This window comes from Heptranchias perlo, chromosome 20 (assembly GCF_035084215.1).
Source record: "Heptranchias perlo isolate sHepPer1 chromosome 20, sHepPer1.hap1, whole genome shotgun sequence".
Classification (NCBI taxonomy): Eukaryota; Metazoa; Chordata; class Chondrichthyes; order Hexanchiformes; family Hexanchidae; genus Heptranchias; species Heptranchias perlo.
Window position 1 is genome coordinate 19,986,360 of NC_090344.1, and position 17,898 is coordinate 20,004,257.

The 17,898-nt window shown below is 44.1% G+C and overlaps 3 non-coding genes across 3 annotated transcripts; all 3 read right to left on the reverse strand.

Annotated features, from left to right (window-relative positions):
* Nucleotides 1-2,725: 2,725 nt before the first annotated feature.
* Nucleotides 2,726-2,807, reverse strand: trnas-gcu (transfer RNA serine (anticodon GCU)). The gene has a single exon. It is a non-coding gene; the product is annotated as a tRNA-Ser (tRNA).
* Nucleotides 2,808-6,156: 3,349 nt separating this feature from the next.
* On the reverse strand, nt 6,157-6,230 carry trnat-ugu (transfer RNA threonine (anticodon UGU)). Its single transcript has one exon. It is a non-coding gene; the product is annotated as a tRNA-Thr (tRNA).
* A 6,312-nt stretch (nt 6,231-12,542) lies between these two features.
* On the reverse strand, nt 12,543-12,615 carry trnav-aac (transfer RNA valine (anticodon AAC)). The gene has a single exon. It is a non-coding gene; the product is annotated as a tRNA-Val (tRNA).
* Nucleotides 12,616-17,898: the final 5,283 nt, after the last annotated feature.

Sequence of the window (17,898 nt, forward strand, 5' to 3'; positions counted from 1 at the left end):
TTTACTGGCTCAAATCTAGGATGACCCCTGTTGTGTCCCCGTTTTTGCTCAAAAATCACCAATTGGCTTCTCAGTGATGCAAAAGGCAGGTTTGACTTATCTCCAGCCGAGCATGTTTGAACACCAGAGGACAGAATGCAGAGGGTATGTCCACGAAAGACACGTAGACGAAATGAAGATAATCTTTCAAGAGGTTGTACAGATTGAAGCCGGCACATGAATTTATCCCAATTCAGGCGATCTCATGGGTACAGATACAAAAGGTAAAGGAAGCTGCATTGGCCTGGAACCAAACCCCTGGTTTCCCGTCGGCAGGCGAGGGTTCTACACTCAACCACCAATCCACACACGGCTGCAGGCTACACGTGTAGCGTTGGATACAAGTCTGGAACATGCAGTCTGGCAGAGTTCCTGTGATTAGCCTGCGCAGTCTCCAACCGCGTGCTACCTGTGGGTGACCAAACGAGTGGATCAAGCATGGTCTTGAAATTCACTGAGATTCGAAATCACTTCAAACCGCCACTGTAAAATGGTCAAATAAATAAGAGCTGTCGTTACCAGGCAGTGTTTACTTTTTTCAGAAATAATGTAAGAATCCAGCCCTATGTCCAACTCTTAGATTTCACGGCATGCGACGAATTTCCATTAAGCTGCCACCTAAATTCTGCTCAATGACAGAATTGGAGATTTATACTATTTTTCTTTGCATGTATCTATCTATCTCTGTCTGCGTTTCTTCACTTTCGCTGTTGATCCCTAATGGACTTATCAGGCTTCCTTCAACAGCCAGGTCTGCAAACCCGGGATGGGAAAAGGCTGTCGGTTCTTCGTCCAATTGTTGGATTTCGACGGGTTGAGTTTTGCTATTTTCCGTCTCCGTTTTCGGAAAATATAAACCGAGATGGGATTTCCCCTGCTCGGGTCCCGTCACCTGCGGATAATGGGAATGAACCCGATCTATCATCCGGTCCTAATATCTGTATTCTCATTGTTTAACAATAAAATTACGGGGTTACAGTTATTTTCAGAACACATTTTAGAAATTCAGACTTATTCGAAAACTAGAAGCACGTGGGATTAAAGGGCCGGTGGTAACGTGGGCAAGTAATAGGCTGGGGGATAGGAGGCAGAGAGTAGTGGTGAACGGATGTTTTTCTGACTGGGGAGAAATATGCAGTGGAATCCCCCAGGGGTCGGTATCAGGACTATTGCTTTTCTTGTTATATATAAATGTCTTGGATGTGGGAATAGGGAATACAATTTCGAAGTTTGCGGATGATACAGAACTTGGCAACGTAGTAAATAGTGAGCATGATAATAGCAGACTTCAGGAGGACATGGATAGACTGGTGAAATGGGCGGTCACGTGACAGATTTAACGCCGATCAGTGTGAAGTGATGCACTTTTCGAAGAAGAACATGGAGAGGCAGTATAATCTAAATGGAACAATTTATGGGGGGTTCCAAGAGCAGAGGAACCTGGGGGGTTCATATTCAGAAAACAGGGCAAGTTGATAAGGCGGTTAAGAAAGCATATGGGATACTTCGCTTTGCAAATAGGGGCATTGAATACAAAAAATGGAAATCATACTAATCCTTACAAATCAGTGTTCAGGTCTCATCTGGAGTATATTGTACAGATCTGGGCACCACACTTTAGGATGAAAAGGGATTGAAGAGGATTCAGAGCAGGTTGACCTGGATGATACCAGGGATGAGGGACTTCAGTTATTTGGAGAGATTGGAGAAGCTGGGATTGTTCTCCTTGCAGCAGAGATGGTTAACGGGAGACCTAATAGAGGTATTCAAAATAATGAGAGGTTTTGAAAGAGCAAGTAGGGAGAAACTGTTTCCTCTGGCATGTGGGTTGGTAACCAGAGATCATAGATTTAAAATAATTGGGAAAAGAACTAGAGGGGAATTGAGGAGAATTTTTTTCACACAGAGGGTTGTTAAGATCAGGAACGCACTTCCTGAAAGGGTGGTGGAAGCCGATTCCATGGGATCATTCAAAAGGCAATTGGACGTAATTGAAGAGGACTAATTTGCAGTGTTATGGGGAAAAATCTGGGGTGTGGGTCTAATTTGGACAGATCTTCGAAAAAGCCGACACTGGCACGACGGCCGAATGGCCTCCTTCTGTGATGTAAGATTCTATGATTCTATGATTACCTTCTGAATCATTACAATTGAAGCTATTCAGTGTTGAGCAACGAAGAAAATTATAACCGTGATATTCTGCTTTTCCATTCCCTTATGAATATCGCAGATTATACTGTCCAGGCGGGGGTGGGTCTGAATGGGGGATAGAGTGCGGAGCTTGGAATGGAAGCCCAGCAGAATGAACTTGGTCTCATCAGTTTTTGTTATTTTTCCGACCAGTTGCCCGAAGCAGGCGGTGAACCTTTTTCTCGAGAGAGGATCGTCATTTCAGTTCAGAAGGAAAAAGGTATCAAGAAAATCGCTTAAAACGCACACAGAATGATCCGGGACTTACAGCACATCCCTTTTAAACAGACACAGACACGAAATGATCCGGACACCAATGTACACTCTGATATTTCGCGATCTCACATTCTCACAATCTCAACACCTTCCTGGAAGGAACTGTTGCTGATTTCAGCAAACAATGCAAAACCCTCCGTCTGCCGTTTCGAGAAGGATGGGACTTTCACCAGACCTTCTGGGTGGACTGAATGGGAGAAACAAAACTTAAACGCAATGACGACGAGGATGGGATTCGAACCCACGCGTGCACAGCACAATGGATTAGCAGTCCATCGCCTTAACCTCTCGGCCACCTCGTCGCATGCAGAAATATGCGAAACCCCCTTTATTCAAAATTAAAATTCTGGCTATGTTGCCAATCTGAAATAAAAACTGTAAATGTGTTTATCCTCAGCAGGTCAGGCAGAATCTTTCGACATAGAAACAGAGTTAACGTTTCAGGTCCATGACCATCACATGAGTATTCCAACTCACTCAACTTGCGCCTTGTAAATGGTTGAACGGCTTCAGGGAATTAGAAGGTGAGTCACTCGGCGCAGAATATCCAGCCTCTGACCTGCTCTTGTAACCACAGTATGTATGTGGCTGGTCCAGTTAAATTTCTGGTTAATGATGACCACTAGTATGTTGATGGTGGGGGATTCGGCGATGTTAATAACGAATCCCCACAGAAGAGATTTACTGTAATGATTCCAGGGATGAGGGGTATAAGTTTCATGAATAGATTGGAGAAGCTGGGGTTGTTCTGCTTGGAACAGAGACGGTTACGAGGAGATTTGATAGAGGTATTCAAAATCATGAAGAATCTAGACAGAGGAGATAGCGAGAAACTGTTCCAATTGGCGGAAGGTTCAAGGACCAGAGAACATAGATTTAAGGTGTTTGGCAAAAGAACCAAAGGTGACATGAGGAAAAACTTTTCGACACAGCGAGTGTTTCGGGTCTGGAACACACCGCCCGAGGGGGTGGTGGAGGCAGATTCAATCATGGTGTTCAATAAAGAACTGGATAAGTATTTGAAACGAAAGAGAATACAGGTCTACAGGGATAGGGTGGGGGAGTGGGTCTGTCTGGATTGCACTTGCAGAGAGCCGGCACGGACTCAATGTGCCGAATGGCCTCTTTTCGTGCTGTGACCTTTCTATGATTCTATTCTATTTGTGGGAGGCGACCGGAGCGTGACGGAAATCGACCTGCTCATGTACATTCCCTGATAATAAATCCTTGTGTGATGCAAAGAAGAAATTCATAATTATGGTACATATATTTTATATTATACTGACTATAAGAGGTACTCGGTTCACCAGGGCGCCATTGTGCACATTGATTGATGCTTCACCTCGATCACACCTTACAGTCCCAACACCTCCGTCCAAGAAACAGTTGAGTGGCAATCCAGACTTAGCTGAATTGTGCAAACAGGTGTAAATCAGCAATGCGGAAAAGCACTTCTTATTAAAGAAGGGTTTTTGGTGAGGCGGCGAAAATGAAAGGGTCGACAAATTCTGGCAGCAGTGAGATTCGAACCCTCATAATTCAGAGATGGAAGCCAGCATCTGAGACAGCACAGTTCCTCACGCACATGGTTAGCCATTAAGATCGGATGACAAAGCTCATACAGCTGAAACGTTTCATCTGGTTCTTTCACCACAGGTGCTGCCTGACCTGCTCAGCGTTTTCAGCATTTTCTGTTTTCATTTTTGTGATTTCACAATGGCTGTTTTCCTGAAAACACCCAATGTGACCCAAGGACGCAGCTCGCACTTCACTTTCCTCACGCGCTTAAAGTCTGCCGTTTCCGAACAAAATCTCCTCCTCGCCGGACATTCAAAGGACCTTTCGCTCACGGCCAACCTCCTGTAATCGACACCTTTTCACCATTGCCGCTCTTTTCATTTCTCCTCATTCTTTTTCAATCGGACATTTCCACAGACCTATTAAGATCAAGCGGAACATTTCCGACTTTCCTGCACCGCCCAGATTGCCAAAAATGCACATTTCTGCCGTCTTTCGCAGCTATGGAGCGCCGCCCGTCTCTCCCGCACATCAACTGCTCGGGGAAAAGCGCCAACGACCATGAAAACAAAACCCAGTTCTTCAGTTAACATCCCCCGTGTCACAAGATACCCCATGGAAATTTCACGGAAAAGTATGCGCTGTCCTTCCGAATGCCAGCCCTGCTTTCTTAGAGCTTGTCTCTGGAGCAGATCGAAATGTATCGATTGGTTTCAAGGCACAAATGAACATTGATGCGAACGGGACATGTGCCCCCGAGAAACAGCGGTCGATGGAGAGCAAACTTAAAGCCGGAAGAATGTGAAAGTGAATGTTAGATTCGGCAAGGCCGCAGGAAAGTCTCAATGAAATAGACCATGATCGTAGAAGGAAGGAAAAGCTGGAAGAAGCGGCAGGTCTGAATTGTGGATCATCCAGCAGAGACACATGGAGAACAAAAACAGGATAAAGACAAAGGTGCTGGGGCAGAAAGAAAAAGCACGAAATAAGAGGAATGAAAAGAGAGTGAAAGAAAGAATGGGAGAGAGGGAGGTGAAAGAAAGAAAGAGAGAAAGAAAGATAGAAGGGAGAGAGAAAATCAAGCGTGCAATACTCACCCCGCAAACGGGCGCTGCTCCCAATCGGCGACACTTCGCCCCACAGACCCTCATCCCATTCACACCATCCTTCAATACACTGTCAATGTTGTGCAGTGAAACAGAGAGTTTAAAGGCATAAAGACATACACACCATCCTACAATACACTTTCAATACCTGTGCAGAGAGACAGAGAGTTTAAAGATACAGAGATACTTACATACTATCCTACAGTACACATTAAACATCCGTGCAGTGAGTCAGAGAGTTTACAGGTACAGAGACACTCACAGCGTCCCACAATACACTTTAAATCATGTGCAGTGAGACAGAGCGTTTAAAGATATCGAGAAATTCACCTTCTTTTTTCAAAAGTGGTACATCCCAGAAGAAAGAGAGAGCGTGGGTCAGTCTCCCTCTCCTGATAGATCTGAGGCTTGTCAGTCAAGAGTCCCCTCCTCCGTGTATTGGCCGTGGAGGAAGTGCAGAGTAGATTTAATAGAATACCTTCAGCCTGACCGAGGTTCGGCTGACTGGCCTGTAATTACTTGATCTATCCTTTTCTCCCTGTTTATACAACAGTACAACTTTAGCAGTCCTCCAATCCTTCGGCATATCACCTGTAACCAGATAGGATTGGAAAATGATGACCAGAGCCTCCGTTATTTCCTTCCTTGCTTCTGTTAACAGCCTGGGATATATTTCATCGGGGTCGGTAGATTCAGGTGGAGTGGTCTGCGGACTTCATTTTCCTCTTTGCAAAGATTTTCACCGCAGGTCAAGATCACAAGTCTCGGTCCAAATTAGGACTACTTCCGGGTTTGAACCTCAAATCGTGAATTATACGCTGGCCTCAACGAGCCCAAAAACGAGAACGTGTCTTTAAGTTAACCCGTTGCTGACACATTCTATGAGAGGTCTGACTGGACAATGAAAGGGCGTTTTAGAAGAGTCAATCTGATATCCGTTTCCTCCTCAAACCTGAACAAATACCAATTCCAAAGTGCCATTTTGTCGCTTAATTCCACAAATTAGGTAAAAATAAGTAGTTGCACAAGGCACTGCTGGGAGTTGAACCCAGGATCTCCTGTTTACAAGACAGATGCTTTAACCAACTAAGCCACAGCGCCCATTCATGATAGCTCAGCCCCACCTCCTATTGACGAACCGGATTCTTTCCCCTCAGTCTGGTTCAGTAATAACTGAGGTCGAATACATTTTAAAATTCAACACAACTTTAATAGCAGGGTTCTTAGTCTGCAGCATTGATTTGGACTCCTGATAGAGTCCCTCTATGCTGGCAGAGCAAGAATAAGAAACATACAGAAATCCACACGTTTTTATACAAATCAATAGGGTTGGAACATACTTAACGAGGGTCAACACCAATCATAAGCCGGGCATAGGTTGCCATGCGAGGTTACATTATTTCCGGCCAATCATAAATCGTCCATGTGCTGATCATGCTGCTGTTAGACATCAAAGGGGATACTTCCTCACCTTCCAACTTGGAATGTTCTTCCCTGTTCCTTCTGTTTCTTATCTCCCAACCTGGAATGTCTTTCAACTTTGGCTAAGCTCGTTACCTATATTGATCTGCCATAAACATGGAGACATTCAGACCAGTCCTTGAATCACATCAAAGACTCGACATTGATAAGACCATGCAAACCTGCTGACGACGCAAACATATGGCCCAGCAGGAGGCCAGGCCACCTGAACCAATCTCAGTTACGAACTAATTAACCCTTTCTAACCATTTTGCATTCTGCTTCTTTGCCACGTAGACATCTTAATATTTTACCGAAAACTGACCACGTAGGGATTCTCACTCTCACTAATATCTATCAGCGATACGTCACTGTCGGTTTGGGGTTCAGACCGTTTCATCTTTGTCTGTTTGGTTTGTCCGTTCACCTGTGCATCCCGATGCTGCCGACATATCTCGTTTTGTTTATCTTTGTGTCTCCATCAATGCGTTGATATACGGATGAGTATGTGTACTTATGTTTGTTACATTAGATAAATTACCCGTTCAGACAATTCTCGCTCTGAAAGTGAAGAACTATTGAGACGCACTTTACAGCAAAGTATTGTTTATTTTGGTGCTGAAAATAAAAAACCGTAAGAGGTCCAAACAGGGAAAAGGAGATAAACCTGTTAGGGAAAATGAGGACAACAGTCAAGATTTTTACCAGTATATTAAGTGAAAGAAGGGAGGCTTAGAGTAATGTAGGCCGCTTAAATACAGATTGAGGTGATATTGTAATTGAAAATCATGAAATGTCGAGTTGCTAAATATTTACTTTGCTTCGTTCGTCACAGAAATAAATGAGGCTAACATATCAGAGATCTGAGGAAAACTGTAAATAAATCAACGGGTTTCAGTGTAAGTAAAATAATGGCAATGGAGAAAATAATTAGATTAAAGATAGACAAATCTCCAGGACCTGATGGTTACCATCCCAGGGGACTGAGAGGACTAGGTGAGGAAATTGTACATGCTTTCGTCATGATCGTTCAAAATCTCTTGATTCAGGAATTGTTCCTTTGATGGAAACAATTTCAATGTCACTCCATTATTTGGGATGGGTAGCAGAGATGATGTTGGAAATTATAGACCCATTAGTCTGACATCCGTTGTGGGGAAGTTGCCAGTATCCGTTATTAGGGAAAGAAAGATTGAGCACTTGGATAAACATGAATTGATCAGAGAGAGCAAGCATGGATTTGTAAAGGTAAGTCAAGTCTAACAAAACTAGTTGAACTTTATGAAGATGTAACTAACGTGGTATATAATGGAGTATCCATGGTTGTTAAATGATATTGACTTCCAGAGGTATTCGATAAGGTACCATATAAGAGACTGTTAACAACAATGAGAGTGCGTCGAATTTGAGGCAATCTAATGAAATTGGTAGGGAGTTGGTTAGAAGGTGGGAGACAGAGTCCCGGTATATAAATGACATAGACGAAGGAATAGAGAGCCGTGTATCCACGTGTGTCGCTGACACCAAGATAGGTGTCGCAGTGAGTCGTGTAGATGGAAGCATAAAGTTACAAAGGGAAATTGATAAATTAAGAGAGTTGGCAAAACTGTGGCAGATGGAGCAACATAGAATTACATGGAAAGTACATCACGGAAACAGGCAATTCGGCCCAACTAGACAATGCCGGTGTTTATGCTGCAAACAAGCCTCCGCCATCCCCATTCAATCTAACCCTATGAGCAAACCCTTAGATTCCTTTCTCCTCCATTTGTTTTTCTAGCTTCGCTGTAAACGAATCCATGCTATTCGCCTAAACTACTCCTTGTGGGAGCGAATTGAACATTCTAACCACTCTCTGGGTAAACGTGTTCCTCTTGAATGCCATATTGAATTAAATTGTGAATACCTTATAATCATTGCCTCAATGATTTGGAGTCCCCACCTCCACAAATGCAAACATCCTATCTACGTCTAACCTATCAAACCCTTGCATAATCTTAAAGTCCTATATCAGATCACCCCTCAGCCTTCTCTTTTCTATACAGAAGAGTTCCAGTCTGTTCAAACTTTCAATATGGAGAAGTGTGAGTTCATCTGCTTTGGACTGAAGCAAGACAGATCAGAGTATTTTCTAAATGGTGAGAAGCTAGGAACTGTGGAGGAGCAGAGAGATTTAGGGGTCCAAGTACAGAAATCGCTAAAAGCCAGTGGAATGGTCGAAAATTTATTTAAATGTCTCATGGGATGTTGGCCTTTATCTCAAAGAAGCTGGTATTCAAAGGGGGAGAATGTTACAGATAGAAATATCTGCTGAGACCCCATTTAAAGTACTGCATTCAGCTCTGGGCACCACACATCAGGAATGAAATATTGGCCTTGGAGGGGCTGCAGCGCAGATTCACCAGAATGATACCGGGGCTAAAATGGTTAAATTATGAGGACAGGTTATGCGGAGGTCGGTCCTCATTTTTCTCTTATGAATCCGGCCCCATTCGTTTACTGTTGACGGGAGCGCGTCTGATACTAAGTCAGTCAGAATCGGATGCAAATCACATCACGGGCACAGCGGGTCTGGGACTGGCGACTGGTTTTACATTGAGTCATTTTTTATGGGATAGGCTGTACATTGTTTGTATAATAATAATACGTTTGATACAATGAAGGTTTTTTCAGTTATTTCCCATTTCCATCCACACCAGTTTTACATAGCAAAAGGTAACAATGTTTAAGGGATGTGATGTACAGTGTTGGCGGAATCAATGTAATTTAACTTGAAATATTGTAGAATCTCTTGTCTATCCCAGGCTCTTACCTCAGGCTTAGATCCTCACCTAGTTTAAAACCAGTCACTCACTGATATAAATAAACCAGTAACAACCCCGAAACCTCAGCGGGTATATTTGTTCCGATACTAAGTGACGGTCCCAATTTCCACTGAAATTCTCGATCAGCAAATACCAGAGGCTGTTTTCGGCTTGACAAACTGTGAAACAAATTGTTTGATAAGCCGGAAAGAGGGAAAAACTGGTGGTTGATATTAAGTGTTTTACATTAACGATTTCTGTTTCCGATTTACAATTTATCTTTGTGTGTGACTGACAGGAGCGGCTATAACGGAGCCCAGTGACTGGGTGACGAGCTGTACTGAATCATTGTCCTGTGTTACCGACCGGCTCGTTAGACCTGTTCATTTCGTCTCATCTCATTGTCAGCAAACAGGAAATTACTGAAGTTAAGGCTGGTGAATAACAGCTCGAAATATCAATCCTTTCTACCATTGGGGACAGAGTCTTCCGAAAAACAGGGATTTTCACTCGTGCAAATTTCATCCACATTTTCTGCTCTTCATTTCTCTGATCTGTTTGATGCGGCTTTCCCTTCAATTCACGACCTACAGGAAAAACCCGATTTTCTCGTCGATTTTCGGGTCAAGAGGTATGGTGAGATTTCAAATAATTGAAATCGACCCTTATTAACGCCAATATCGTCACCTGCACGTTTGACAAATGCAAAGCGGCTTCACTCACGGTTTTGCTGCACAACTCGTTCAAAGATACTGTCGGTAATTGGAGGGTCTTTGAAGTGATGACACGAACATCACAGTTCGCGCTGCCATTTTCCCCAAGACGCTTCAGATTCATGTGGAATGATTTCGGTCTGGCGTTTAAATCTGTTCCCTTTTCTCAAATTCCCGTTTGAACCTGTATCCTTCAGTATTTTTGATAACCAATACTAAATCGGTTTGTCCTGTATTTTACATTACTTTTTAAATATTACAGATAAGCAGAGCACTTGAGCTGTCACAGCTGTGACTTTGACTTTTCTCCCTCTGCTCTCGATCTCCCCGGTAACTGCCACTAACCACAATCTTCTGTCACACTTCTCCATCAGAAAGTTCCGAGCCTCGGTTTTCAAATGAAATAACGCCCATCTCTTCAATCAACGACAGCCCAGGGAGAGTTTCCCAGTTTCATTTCACACTTTATCCAAATCCTCCTTAAAGCACCATCAAAAGTTGTCCTTTAGTTAATAATAAGATCAATAAAAGTTCTTATCTTCTGGGGTTTTGTTTCAGATTCCAGGGCTTTTAAAGTTCACTGCGGATATTTATCGAAGCGCATCTTGATTGGAGGCTTCTTGGAGAAATCGGAGAAAGATCACAAAGCGATAATTCAGAGACGGAAAATGAAGCTGTTTGACGGGAGCACTGATAGAACCGATTGTGCGCTGCTCTTGTGGCGCAAGCGCTCAGCGTGCGGTACTTTTATGAACTCCAGAAATGCCCAGGTTGTGAGTTTGAGCCTCATCTGGAACAATCGAACATTTTGAGTTCAAGGTCCAACTGGTATGTTCCATAACGCATCTACTTCTTAATGTTCCCATGTGAGCACTTGGGCTCCTCTGGCCTACCGTCTTGCAATAGTAGGTGTGAATTTACTTGTTTTTGGGGGAGAGGGAGCGATTAGCGGCAGCTGATATGGCAAAGGTGCCGGTACGAGAACTTTCAATCCAAAGAACTAAACATACAATTCTTCTTTTCGTTCAGCGGATATTCATCAGTTGGAAGTTTCGTGTGGGGAAAATCTGGAAGGGAAATATTCTCCCTGGTATCACTGTGTAACGGGTGAAATTATTCAGCTTACAGATGTTAATACGCTGAAAGGTCGAGAGGCCTTTTCCAGCTCCCGTGTGGGACAAGTTCAGCTTTTGAGCCACTGGGTAAAGTGTTATTTTAATTGCTGCTAACGAATGACAAGATGTGGAGATGCCGGTGATGGACTGGGGTTAACAATTGTAAACAATTTTACAACACCAAGTTATAGTCCAACGATTTTATATTATTTTCGAATGACAAGACATTGTTAAATAATAGCTACATCATTAAATAAATTTAAAACAGAAATAGACAGTTTCCGAGAAGTAAAGGGAATTCGGGGTTACGGGGAGCGGGCAGGAAATTGGACATGAATTTAAATTTGAGGTTAGGATCAGATCAGCCATGATCTTATTGAATGGCGGAGCAGACTCGAGGGGCCGATTGGCCTACTCCTGCTCCTATTTCTTATGTTCTTATGTTCTTATTTGGCACAAACACGAAGAATTGTAAACTCACGAGTTCACTGTCGATGTTTCTTACATCATGTTCAACAGAAACAAGGATTCTCCTCAACACGCTGCTGACAATTTTATAACAGGGACCCTCACCCAATTTCGACGTCTACGATGGATAATTCAGAGTCCTACAATGAATATGTACGATAGGAACTTAACAAATTGCGAGCCTGCGTAGCTCAGTAGATAGAGTAACAGACTTTTAAAACGGGTAGTGATCTGAGGATCCAGTGTTCTGGTTGTAAATTTTGAAACAGCTGGCAAGTGCTGTCTTCGCAGCGGAGCAACAACGACGGGACAGACGATGCCTGCGATGTGTTGTCAAAGCTTTGGTGTTATCTTGTTTCCCAGGGATGGGCAGTAATGCGCTGCCTGAAGCGGCAATTGCAGCTTCCCGCCAGCAACGTGTGAAAGGAGAGAGCGGGGCCTGACAGGCGGCCTGAATATTGTTGCTGTCGTGGCCTCACTCAATGCGGGAGCTGGGGAACATCGAACATCGAAAAACTGATCTGTTTGTTGCCGCGGCTGCAATGCTGTTTATAACTGTATTTATAAACCGAGGCAGCGCTGCAGGATCATTTAATGACCTCTCACAAATCAACTGGAAACAATCGCAATGTGCAGCTTTGAGAGGGGCTTCCTGCACAGTCGGGGCATGAAACGTGAATGAGGGCGAGACACTGTCTGTGTATGTGTAGTGTTTGAATGTGTATTGAACTACACAGAGAATGGAAAACATATCGGTTCTGTGAGGTGTGGTATTTTATTCACATTTAACCACAGAATGAATTCTTGCTTTTTTTCAGACGGATTGATTTTTAGTGGGGAACTTTTTCAAAATGTTTCTGCCCGGTTTCGAACCGGGGACCTTTCGCGTGTTAGGCGAACGTGATAACCACTACACTACAGAAACTCTGCTGTACACGTTGCTATAGGAAACCCTCAGAAGATAGCTGCCGACTGCAAATGCTCTCAGTGTGGGAGACGGGTCCCTGTCCCGTTCAGGGAATTAAATTCTCCAAAATAGTTGACTGTATTAATTTCGCAATACTCATTAAACTCTGAAAAAAGAATAGTTGTTCAAATCGCCATTAGTCAACTAATAACTTTTTGTTTCAAGCTGACGGAAATACTGACTTTTTAAAAAATTATTCACCAGGCAGAATACAGAAAGTTCAGAGGGGAACTGAAAGTGGAAATAAGAGGGGCAAAAAGAGGGCATGAGAATAGACTGGCGGCCAACATAAAAGGCAATCCAAAAGTCTGCCACAGGCATGTAAACATTAAACGGGTCGTGAGAACCCGACTCTGATTCGGGACCACAAAGGAGATCGATTCATGGAGGCAACTCAAAAATGCTTCTGCTCGGTTTCGAACCGGAGACCTTTCCCGTGTTAGGCGAACGTGATAACCACTACACTACAGAAACTCGGCTGCGCACGTTATTTTAGGATACCCTCAGAAGACAGCTGCCGTCTGCCAATGCTCTCAGTGTGGGAGGCGGGTCCCGTTCCCGTTCAGGGAATTAACTAAGGCAAAATAGTTTACTGTATTAATTTCGCAATACTCATTAAACTCTAAAAAAAAGAAGAATACTTGTTCAAATCGCCATTAATCAACTAATAACTTTCTGTTTCAGGCTGACGGAAATCCTAACTTTTTTTTATTCATTCACCAGGCAGAATATAGAAAGTTCAGAGGGGAACTGAAAGGGGAAATAAGAGGGGCAAAGAGAGGGTATGAGAATAGACCGGCGGCCAACATAAAAGGCAATCCAAAAGTATTCCACAGGCATGTAAACATTAAACGGGTAGTAAGAACCCGACACTAATTTGGAAGCATCAAGGAGATCGACTCATGGAAGCAGAGGGGGTGGCCCAAAAGACTGTGGGCCAAACTCTGGAAAGTGGGTTGAGGCTCGATACCTCTTTTTCGGACGGCTCAGACACGAAGGGCCGAATAGCCTCCTTCTGTGGGGTAACTTTCTATGATTGTATGATTCCATGATATTATTGCCGTCTGTCTCGGAATGGTGTTAATATACAATCTACTATAAGTATACTTTAATCAAATTGGTGCCTCTGTCTCACTGCGAGAGAGAAGAGGCATTAATGTGTGGACATTGGCTGCAGCAGCTGGATTGCCCCTTTACTTTTCCTCCTGTCCCAATCTTTCTTTAACCTCCTCTGCTGGTGTTGCAGGTTAGATCAGCCATCGCCGTGCAAGGAAGCCTGAGAAGTCCATCAGGGGATAATACAAGAGACAGAGACAGTGAGAGATAGAGAAATGCAAGCAATGAAAATAAACTGTATAAATAGAATTATACAGTCATTATTTTTTGAGTTCGTTCAAGGGATGTGGGCGTCGCTGGCGAGGCCAGCATTTATTGCCCATCCCTCATTGCCCTTGAGGTTGGTTACAGTACAGAAGGAAGTTATTCAGCCAATCGAGCCCGTGCAGGCTCATTGTAAGAGCAATCCAGTTAGTCCCAATCCCCCGCTCCTTTCCGGTAGCCCTGCATTTTTTCCCTTCAAGTACTTATCAAATTTCTTTTTGAAAGCCACGATTGAATCTGCTTCCAACATCCTTTCAGGCTGCGCGTTCCAGATTACAACTACTCGTTGGTAAAAAAAAGTGTTTCCCCATGTCGCCTTTGGATCTTTTGCCAATCACCTTAAATCTGTGTCCTCTGCTTCACGACCCTTCCGCCAATGGGAACAGTTTCTATTTATTTACTTTTTCTAAACCCTACATTATTTTGAACACTTCTATCAAATCTCCTCTAAATGTTCTCTGCTCCAAGGAGAACAACCCCAGCACGAGGGAAATGCGGTCAATTAGCTTCAATTCATTTATTTGAGCATTAAACAGCTCTTTAAACGTTACTGTGACATTATGGTTGCGTGCCCTCGATGTCTCAGGTGTTCCATCAAATTTCTCCGGAGGCGTGGGTTTGAACCCCACTGCTGTTAGAATTTCTGCCAATGTTCATTTTGCCTGTTCGCAGAAAACCCGATTGTCGTGCGATGGAGCAGAGGATGTGAAAGAAGCTGAAAGTGAAAGTGTAGATATTATTTTCATCGCAATGACTGGACACGTTTCCACAGGTAAGGGCCTCTCACCTTAAGGTTCTTTCCAGCAGAGTGGGACAGGTGATCAAAGTGACTGGGCTCCAGCGGCGCAACCAGTCAGTGCGCGGTCCTTATATGACAGTCCAGGACCGGGAAATGGCGAGGTTGTTAGTCGAGGCCCACCGAAACCAACCAATCCTTTTCCTTGTGAAAATTTCGGCCGGAGTTGAAGGTACAATTGGTGCGTTCCAAAACGCATCTACTTATTTGCATCGCCGTGTGGTTCCTCCGGCGTATGCTGTTGCAATAGCAGATGAGAACATTTCGGACTGAGATGAGGAGAAATTTCTTCATTCAGAGGGTGGTGAACCTATGGAATTCTCTACCACAGAAGACTGTGGAGGCCAAGTCAATGAATATATGTAAGAAGGAGCTGGATAGATTTCTGGACACAAAAGGCATCAAGGGGTATGGGGAGAGAGCGGGAATATGGTATTGAGGTCCAGGATCAGCCATGATCATATTGAATGGCGGAGCAGGCTAGAACGGCCGAATGTCCTACTCCTGCTCCTATTTTCTCAGTTTCTATTTACAATTGCTGTGTTCCGTAATGCATCTAGTTATTTGTTCAGCCATGTGGTTCCTCCGGCCTACTCTGTCGCAATCGCAGATGAGATGGTTAGTCTTCTTAGTTTACAGAGGGAGGCTTCGGAATTGGAGCCACAAACTATGATTTTGATCCATCCACAAATTATGGGATTGAGTTTGAGCTTTAAACCAGCGCGTTAGACCGCTCAGCCACGATACTTTCCATCTTGCGATCTTCAGGAGCTACTTTTACAGGAATAGAATTACTGCAAGCAAGAATTCAACCCCTGTAGCACCAATGCTCGCACGGCAGCAGGATGAATGTGTCCAGTTAGAAACCTGTCTGAAGGAACATCCAGTCTGACAGAGCTGGAAGTCCAGCACATTGACTTCCGCGGTAAGCAGATGGTGAGCCTCCTTCTTGAGAGTGTTTCGCCAATCCAGCTCAGAGTGGATTAAACATTATAAATTCGGGTGGGACTGGAGCCACTTGTATCAGAGGAAGTGGGTGGGGGCTGTTTCCCTTCCTTGACAGATATTAATGATCCTGTTCCGGTTTTGCTGCAAAATTTCACTTCCCAGCTCCGAAATCAACGAACTAAAATTTAACGGTGGTGCGATGCGAACACACAATTTCTGAGCGAAAAGTCCGATGTGCTACCCATTGCGCGACTAAACCGGTTATGAATTATATGATTTCACATTACCCATATGCTGCTTATGAACTTTTGATGCGGTAGAGCAAGTGGTTCGAAAGCTCAGTGGGGTTTCAAATGAACTCCTGAGAAAGTTTGTCCAATGCATAATGCTCTCTCTCCCTCTTTCTTTTGCTCTCTCTCGCTTTCTCTCTTGAGCTCTCACTCTGCCCGTTTATCTATAGAGGGTTCGAATGCAAAGAGGTGGAAGTTTTGTTACAGCTGCACAGAGCTCTGGTGAGACGCCATCTGGAGGACTGCATTCAGTTCTGGGCACCCCACCTCAGGAAGGATGTATTAACCTGGAGGCTCGATGGGCTGAATGGCCTATTTCTGTTCCTATTTTGCAATGAATGAAACAATAATTCAAGAATCGAGACGCTAATGTATCAGGATGAGTGAGTGAAGAATGTTTTCTGTTTGAAGTACTGATTTCATTAATTGAATATCCTCAGTGACTCAGCTCAGTGCAGTCCAGTCCAAACACCTGCTCGCACAAAGTGGCATTTTCTGTGAGAACACAAAAAGTCTTGTTCAGGCCATGACAGTACCGAGTGGGGATAGTCCTGTGCATGAAATGGAAAAGTGAGGTGAAATACTCCCACAAGCAGCGGATGTCTCTGTTTCCATTTCCAAAATGCACGCACGCACGGGCCGAATCGATGCAGCTCCTGGGAAAGCTGCGAGGCGAGGCAGGGCTGCCGTGGATCATTTGAAGCAACTGAAACACACAAGATTCAGCCCGTTTCACGTGGCATCTCCTGTTTCTGACTTTTCTTCCCCTCCCGCTTCCTCTACTCCTCCAGCTGCCAGGTGAATTAGATGCTTGATGAAAACACAGGGGAATTCATGAATCCCATCCTGACCTGGACAGAAGGGAGAGAGAGGGAAAGAACGGTGCTGGCCATTGAGAAGGGATTTTGCACATGCCGGGAAAAATAGACACAAAGATCTCATCTCCCTGCTTCTTTGGTATGTGGGATATCTTAATGCTCAGGTGATGATATCACTGCCCCCCGGCCCATGATCTCCACTCGCACTCTCCTTCCAATCTCGCACACCTTTGCTTGGGTTTGAAATCGTGTAAGTTTTCACACTGGGATTCAATTTGAAGAAAGCGATGCTGTGATAACCTGGGGCTATTGAGGAGTTGCAGTGCAAGAAGGCTAATAATAACAGTGACTGTTCTGACACTGTGAGCGAGAGTTAAAGGTGGACAACATTTCAAGTCTCATGCAGCAGGTCTGGGTCCAAATCTTTCACGTGGCATGTCCTTCTGCTCCTGTCACTCATTTACCTCCACGGAGAGTTCATTTGGAATTCCTGTGCTGCTGCATTGCGCATTTTCCAGTTCTGCTTCGAACAATCGGGACTTTAAAGGCACCTATGTGACCTGCACTTTCTTTAAATGAGTTTAGTTCGCTTTGCATTCGACTGTGAAATCGCTTTCGGATTTCATCTCAATGAACCAGACTGTGACTGCATTGTATCTGTCAGCGTGTCAGTGGCGAGGTTGGGGTCAGCACGTGTCGTTTTCAACTTTTGAAATCTCACCAATTACAAGAAAAAAGAGACATTGAATCAAACTGTCCCTGTCAGTGATGAATTGAAGGGAATATCGCTCCAAGCAGATCTGGACAATGCGCAGTGCAGCCGCACAGGAGTTCCAAATCCACCCTCTCGCCACTCGGCAATCGCATGAACTGAACTTTACTCTGACCCAGTGTCACCGCGCTGAAATCGAATGTTTGTCGGCCACATTTTTTCTTAACATCATAGTTACTGGTTTAATGGTGAAAACTGCCGTCCGCTGCACTGTAAGTACAAGAGACAATTTTGTAG